This window comes from Macrotis lagotis, chromosome 1 (assembly GCF_037893015.1).
Source record: "Macrotis lagotis isolate mMagLag1 chromosome 1, bilby.v1.9.chrom.fasta, whole genome shotgun sequence".
In the NCBI taxonomy this organism is placed as follows: domain Eukaryota; kingdom Metazoa; phylum Chordata; class Mammalia; order Peramelemorphia; family Peramelidae; genus Macrotis; species Macrotis lagotis.
Genome location: NC_133658.1, coordinates 79,274,246 through 79,282,164, shown reverse-complemented (window position 1 = coordinate 79,282,164; position 7,919 = coordinate 79,274,246). Strand labels below are relative to the sequence as shown.

General features: G+C 45.0%; 1 long non-coding RNA gene across 1 annotated transcript; it reads left to right on the top strand.

Annotated features, from left to right (window-relative positions):
* The first annotated feature begins 1,160 nt into the window (after window positions 1-1,160).
* Window positions 1,161-7,405, top strand: LOC141500288 (uncharacterized). The gene is made up of 3 exons (XR_012471900.1): window positions 1,161-1,598; window positions 2,517-3,103; window positions 7,095-7,405. It is a non-coding gene; the product is annotated as an uncharacterized LOC141500288 (long non-coding RNA).
* Window positions 7,406-7,919: the final 514 nt, after the last annotated feature.

Here is a 7,919-nt window from a genome sequence, read left to right as displayed (position 1 = left end):
GTAACCTTTGCTTTCAAGGTGTCTATGTTTTATCCAGTTATATACAGGAGACAAATAGGTGTCATAGAGGATAGAGCACAGATCCTGCAGTTGGGAGAACCTGAGTTCAAATCCATCCCCAGTTATTTATTAGCTCCTCACCTACAAAACGGGAATGATGAAATCTGCTGCCTCCTGGGATTGCTGTTATAACGGAGATAGCGTTTATGAAGCATTACATAAAAGATACCGCTGTTAAGCTGTTAATGAAAGCAACACCAGCCTCATAGTGAAGGTCTGGGCTTGGAACCAAAGAGGTCCAGGTTCACATGTGACTTACTAGTTGGACGATTCCCTGGACCTTAGTCTGCTTGTGTGTAAACTGGGGGGAGGCTGGGCTAGATGGTCTTCCCGAGCCTGGTCCTATGATGGTCTTCTGGCGCAGACTAGATATGTGCGTATACACATATGAATATGTAGCATGTACACATATCCATTTACATGTGAACACGCGTGAGTATATTGGAGTCCACACAGAATTTTGATCCTTAGCGTCAGGACAGGGTGGGACTGGGACAAAGGCACAGACTGGAGTGCTGAAGCCCCAGCTGAAGCCTGGCCTCAGGCAGCTCTGCCCGGAGCTAGCGACGCCCTGGGCTCCCGCAGGGGTGAAATGACGTAATGGCGGCTCCCGGGCCCAGGCAGGGGCGGGGCAGGGGCTGGCGCTGGGAGCCTTGGCCAATAGGAGCAGAGCGGGGAGGGACCACCGGCAGGAGGACGCGGGGGAGCTCGTCGCCCCCCACGCCTAGTGGGGCGGCCCAACTGGCAGGCGGACTGGAATGGGCGGGGCCAGAGTTACCGTTTGGGCCATGGCCCCAGGGAGTCATCCAATAGCGCGGCGCCGGCCGGCCCTCAGTCCTACGGGATTGGTGGGGATGGCCACCCTCCCCTTCTCCCGCCTTCTTCTTTAGGCCTGTTGGCACATCCGCTTCCGGAAACTGAGGGGTCCGCCATGCTGCCGGGCTTCCTCCATTAGTGACCCGGGACTGAGTGCCCTCCGCGCTGGGCATGGCCGCCATGCCCGCCAGTGCCCCGGGACACCGCCTCGGCCGCCGGAGCCCTGGCCTCGTGCAGGGGGCGGGGATGGGCAGTGGGGGCCTTGGGGCGGGGGCTGCCCGGGCCCGTTTCTGACCCCCAAGGGGCCCCGGGCCCGGCCCTGTGGCGGGGCAGGACCGGACCGGCCGTCACGGCCCCTGTGTGGGTCTGCAGAGGCTGGCACGGCCGGAAGGCGAGGTGGAGGCCTGCCCTGCCCCCGCCGCCCCAGTGGGCCTGGAGCCGGTCCCTCGGGCCCTTGGGGCAGTGGGGGCGGGGATACCCGGCCAGAAGCAAGCCAGTCAGCCAGGACGAAGATGGCAGTGCCAGTAATGCCCGGCCTCCGTGCCCTCAGCAGGGAGATGCAGAGCCACGACGGCACCTAGCCCCGCGGACGCAGCGGCCTCGGGTGGCCTGTGGCCCCGGGCAGGAGCTGGAGTGGGCCTTGGCCGCGGAGGGGACCGTAGTCCTGTTAACCCCTGCATCCGCTAAGGTGGGGAAATAGCCCCATCTTAGTCTGGATATATGTAGGTGGAGTACATAAATATGTTATATACATACACACATGCACGTATGTGTTTATATACATATATACATGCATGTGTGCCCATATAATGTGCACGAAGACTGTATGCCACCTAGTGGCTTAGGAGAGGAACTTCTTAAATTCTTCTTGGCCAACCCAGTGAAGCTTGATAAAGTAGCTTGTGGCTAATGGTTGGAGCTTAAGTGCTGCTTGGTCAACGGAGCCATCTGAAAAGCTCAAGGTGCTGTCCCTAGTCTTGGTAGCCTCTGTTTTCCCATCTATGATATGGAGATGATGGCACCAAGCTTGGTATATTTAGATTTACAGATATAGTACATATATTTGCGTATGTATACATGCACACACACTCAGATATATGTACCATTAGACTAGGGCTGGCTTCCAGGTGATGGTGGATGGGGCCTCTTGGTCCAGCATGCTGTTAGGGGAATGCTTTAGTCCCAGATACTGAGTGTTAAACACCGGTTTTCTCAATCAGCTTTCAGGACAGGTAATTCTACCCCCTGCTTCTTATTATAGTGCCTAATATCGTAGGTGCTATGTAAATAGAAGCCAACATTATCACTATCATTTCTATCTGCAGCAAAATTGAATTTTGATGTTGGGATTGAGTCATTTCTCACCAGTCCTGGGTCATGATGACTTCAAGATTAGGGGTTAGAAATGGACTGGTACTGGGTTGGGGAGGAGGCTGAACAAGAGCAGGCCTGCATTCACCTGGGAATAGGGGTACCAGAGGAGAGGGACCAGGAGGTAAGGAGGGGTGAGAGCTAGAAGGGACCTCAACTTTCAAACAAGGTGGTCAGTCGGGGGTTGGGAATGTGACTATATGAGGTTCTTAAAGGTAGCTTTCCAGGGTCACTTATCCCCATTTTGCTTTCCTTCTCTCTCCACACAGATCAGAATGCAGAGTCTTCATCTGGATCCCAAAGCTCAGTACTCCATTCCTGGAGCTGGAATTCTGCCATCTGATATTCTTCCCAGAGGATGGCTGTTGCAAGCTGCTACTTACATTCTTGGATGTTTGTAAAACTCTCAACACGCAGGAAGCATGGAACTATCCTTGGCCAAAGTCAGCAGACATCTCACTGGCATGGCCAATGCTTTTTGGACAGTCTACTAGCTCAAAGTTGTTTCTGGGTACTTTATAGGCATCAATGCCTAAATATTCGACCAGATCCCAACCATTGCCTAATCCTGATCTGTCTACAAGTTTCTCAAGTACTTTCTCATTGAGAGGAAGAAAAGGACACTGTCCTAACAGACAGTTCTATCAAATTATTTATATCTCCTGCTGGCTCAAACCAAAAAAATAACCAAAAAATTAGCTCGCCAAAGGTCAGCAAAATGGACTATTTCTATATATGACTACAGATTGACAATACATCCATAGATAGATACAAACAGGTCTAGAATTGAAGAGAGGTTGTGCAAACTGAATGGATCACCGAAGGGGGAAAGTCCCAAGGAAGCAGAGAGGGGCAGGTCTGTTGTAGAACAGAACAGATGGGCCTGACTCCCCACAAAGACCTTCAAAATACCATTGGGCACATGGCTGTTTTCTTTACAGTTCATAGACTCATTGATGTATTTCTTTATGCTTTCATAGCATGACATAATTCAAGGTCTACTGCCATGACCAGTAACACAATATCGTGTATGGGCCTCCTAAGCCTGCCTTCTGGTCCGTGTGTCAGAGAACCATAAACACACTCTGGTAACAGGCTTTGGTGTCTGGAAACAGATTGTATTCTAGTTTGTGTAGAGAGGGAAAGAAAGAAAAATTGAATTAAGTGGAGAAGTAACTTCAGGAGCCTTATCTAGTCAAATCTCTATCCCACAACACACAAACACACCCACCCACCTTGTTTGAAAGTTGAGAAAACTAAGGCCTGAGGTTGGTTCTCTTTGACACACAGTCTCCCTACTTCCCAAATAACTGAGACTTGGCAATGGTGACGTAAATCATTCTCAACAGATTGCTTTTAGTTTTTGATGAATATTTCCAAATCCCTGGAGAGCAAATTCTCCCTTCTCCTGAACTGCTGGAAGGTTGAGAGGCTAATGTCCTTAGAGACCCTTCCTGTAAGGAAGGACCTAGCATACCAGGTCAGCCCTGTCAACATCTTGAGATGGAAGATTTATGCTGTTGTTTAGGGTTTTGGCCTGTGTGTCAGAGAAGTGGTGGAAGAGTTGTGGGGAGGAACAAGACTGTGGGCATGCTCATCATTTGGTATTTTTGTTCATTTTAGCACTTGAATATAACAAAACCCTTAAGAGTCTTTTCCAAGTTATATAGTGTCTTCCTGAGTGACATGTTCCTTACAGAGCTCCTTTTCCTAGCCCACTGTTACCTTCCAGACCCAAGGCCAGAGAAAAGACTCATCTTCATTCTTATCCTTGCCTTTCTCAATGGACATTTTTTTTTTCTGGCAGAGATTGAGAAAGTCAAAAATAGCCACTTACCTTGGACCAGAATGATCTAACCTGTTGGTTAGGGAGTTGGTTTCTAGGGAGGAGTTGACTTCCTTTGAGATAGCACTTAAGATAGGTTTGGGAACACAGAAGTGTGGATGAGTCCAAGACTAGGGGTAGAAATCTTTACTAGGTGATCCCAGGGATTTGTCCTCTGAAACGTAACAGAACATCTGTCTTGAATTCCTGAAGCTGGCCAAGTTTTATGTTCCCAACAAAGCTTTGTCGTATAACAGATAACTTGCTTCAGCTTGTCAGAACTCATGGGAATTGGTGCAGTTTCCAGATTGTTCCAGGCACATTTTGCCTATATTGGAGGCTGGAAGAATGCGGGGGAGGAGAGGGCAGTGAGATGGTATGAGTCTGCTCAATCTCAAACCGGGGTTAATTATCTAAATTAATCTTCCTCCTTCACCTTCTCCTAGCCCCCTACTAATTTCCTATTCTTAAACTTGTTGCTTCAGGTGGTATTTGGAAACTGAAATGCCCACTTCTCTAAGCAAGGTTTTCCTTATGGAAGGAACCTGCTGATCTCTTTTTAAGATTCTGAGCCTGGCCTTGTTCTAATTCTGCTTCATTCAACTAAGGGCCTATTTTGCACTGTTTTAGGGCAGAAATGGCCCTACATCAATCACTTGACCTGTCAGTTGTCTTGGTAGCCTCTGTTTCCTCATCTATGATATGAGAACTTATCCTTGTAAAAACTTAGTTTGTCCTGTGCCTTGATATCTGAGTGAATGACTTGATTGGTAGCCAGGCACTATAGGGATAAAGTTTACCTTCCCTCATGTCAATTGTAAAGGACAGGATAAAGCTTCAGAACCTGAGACTTCTAAGCACTGCCAAGTCTGCCTCCATTGCTGGGAAAATGAACCTGGCTTGCTGCTCTTTGAAAAATGCTGGAAGCTTTTACATAAATCCAGTTTTTGCCTCTTGGAGGATCCTGCCTGGGCTCAGTGTTTGACTGGGGAGTAGGAGGAGTGTGTCTTGTGTTTGGTTTGTGGAATCCAAATGTACGTGCTGCTTCATATCTGCAAGAACACAATGCATTTTTTTAAAAAGAGCAAAAATGTTTTTAAATGTTGGGAATGATGCCTGTAATTTTGTAATTCATTACAATTGCAACAAAATCTTGAATTGTTAACCAGCAGTTTGAAGAAGGCATGGGGTGTGTTGGGGGTGGCAGGAGTGTGCCTTAGTGTGTGTGTATTTCCCAATATATTACTACAGTTGTACCAATGGAAATGGAGGAAAAGTGTGGAACACCCATCTCTTAGGGGTGTCATGAAGTAGGGGTTGATATGGGGAGGGTTGGGAGAGTCTGAGGAAAGAGTGTAAGGGATGTGCAGATAGATGTGAGATTTTACAAATGGAGGCAGGAAGACTAAAGGTGCACTTGTTTACAGATTAGAGATAGGCAGAAAGAATAAGGGGGAAAGGAAGAAGGAGAGAGAGAGAGACAAAGACAGAGGAGAGGACAGACATAGAAGAGAGATAGAAACTGATGGACAGAAAGGCAGAAAAGATGATAGTGTGAGCAGTCTTTTGAAGTGATCGAGATTATTGGTCTTGGCTAGAAGAAAATGTCCCTTTTTTATCTGAGGGTTTTCTCCTTGCCATGATATGGCACAGGAGGATTTTACTGCCTAAATAATATAGAGGTAGATTAAGAAAAACACAGTGTGTACAGAAAAGAGGTAAAAATGTTACTGTCCTATGTCCTGATCAGACCAATCTGGAGGATTTCATTCTGTTCTAGGAGTCATGTCTTAGAATGGACATTGATAGCCTAGGATGGATCCCAAGAATCCATGCTAGGCATTTTGACAACTAGTAACTAAGCCATAATAACTGGTTCAAGGAACTGGAGCAGTTTAGCTCAGAGAAGAACTGTCTTAAGGAGAGCTTCATATCTGTTTTCAGGTATGTGAAGGGCAGAATAAGGCTTTAGTTTTATTTCATTGAAGGATAGAGAAGAAAAGATTCATGGGACCAAAATAAATTTATTTGAAAGCTGTCACATTAAAGAGGGATCAGATTGATCCTTTCTGGATCCAGAATACAGAACCAGGAGTCTTAAAAAAATCCTTACAATGAGAGTTTTCAAAAATGGAATAGATTTCTTCAAAGTCTGAGTTACTCATTCTCGGAGAGCTTTAAGCAGAGGATGGGGAATCACGCTTGGTCTATGATGAGGGGGATTCATTTTTCAATAGATTAGAAGGCAACTGAGGTCTATGCCAGTTGGAAAACATATGATTCCAATATTAATTAAAATCCAGTGTTGCTATGATTCTCTGTAGCTCCAAGGACCATTATAAGTGAGTGGAAGTTACAAGGAAGCAGAGAGGTAATTGTGCATCAATATGAAATAATCTGCTTTCTCTTGTTGCTATCTAGAATCAGAGATTCGAAGTGGAGTGAATAAATGAATGAATGAATAGCATTTGTGAAAGTATAAATAGAAAAAAATAAGACAGTTACTTTTCTCAAGGAACTCCCATTCTAATGAAGATAACACTTAGGGAAGGGTTCAACTGAAATCACAGGGAAAGTCCCAGAGTTCTTAGGGAGAAATAGTTAAGATGACTCTCAGATTATTACTCCAGGATTCATCCTCCTACCTCAATAGGTCTGAGGCAGGGGTGATAGGATCAGAAGATTAGAAGTCAGGAAAATGAGAATGAAGTAAAGGATGATCTTTAAGGTTTACAAGGGGCTTCATCTGTGTTATCTGATATCATCCTTACAAAGAGCTCATGAGAAGGATGCTTCTATTATCCCCATTTTACGGATGTCTAAAATGAAAACCTATTGTACATCTTAAAGTACTCAATGTAATTTATTGCATTATTAGAGGGGCAGTTAGATGGTGCAGTGGATCAATGCTGGACCTGGAGTCAGTAAGATTCATTTTTGCAAGATCAAATCTGGTCTCAGACACTAAGTGTAAGACCCTGGGCAAGTAACTTAACCTTATTTATCTCGATTTCTTCAACAGTAAAATGGGATCCTGGAGAAGAAAATGGCAAACCATTCCAGTATCTTGGCCAAGAAAACCACCTTAAAAATGGAGAGTTGAGAAGAATTAGATGTGACTAAATGACTTAACAAATATCAGATAATACTCTAAGAGCTAGGTCCTGAATGCTGTTCTTGAATAATGATATCAAAGTAGATTAGTTTCACATGGTTGCTTATAAATCTCTATATTTTCCAGCCTCCTTTCCTTTGCTAATACAATCTCTCAGTGTACTCTCCTGCTCTCCTTCCCATATCTAATAAAATTTTGATCCAATCTCTATAATGCCATTTAAATACCAATGCCTAGAGTTCTTCCATCATATTCATTCAACTGGTCATTAATGATCTCTACTTTTCTTAGCTCCTAAAGCACTTTGTAACTCTCTAAGCAGCATGGTGTAGGACAGCAGTTCTCAAAGAGTAGTCCAAGTACCTCTGAGGGACCCCGAGAATCTTTCAATTGGTGTGGAAATCTGAAGATCTGGGTTCAAGTTCTGGAATTTATTGCTGTGTATCCTGAGCAGGTTTATTTTTTACCTCTTTAAGCCTTTTTTACTCAACAGTAAAATGGAAATGAATACTTATGCCACATATCTTACACAGTTCTTCTGAGGATGGATTGTTTTTTGTCCTTTGTTTTCCAAGATGATCAATAACAGCCAAGGACTAAGTTTTGACTTGTGCTTGAATTTAAATAAGATAGTTACCCAAAGTAGTTAACCTTACTTTTTCTTCCTTAGTCATCAAAGTCTAGTGACAGGAGAAAATCCAAGACAACTGATGATGCTCTGAGGTACATACC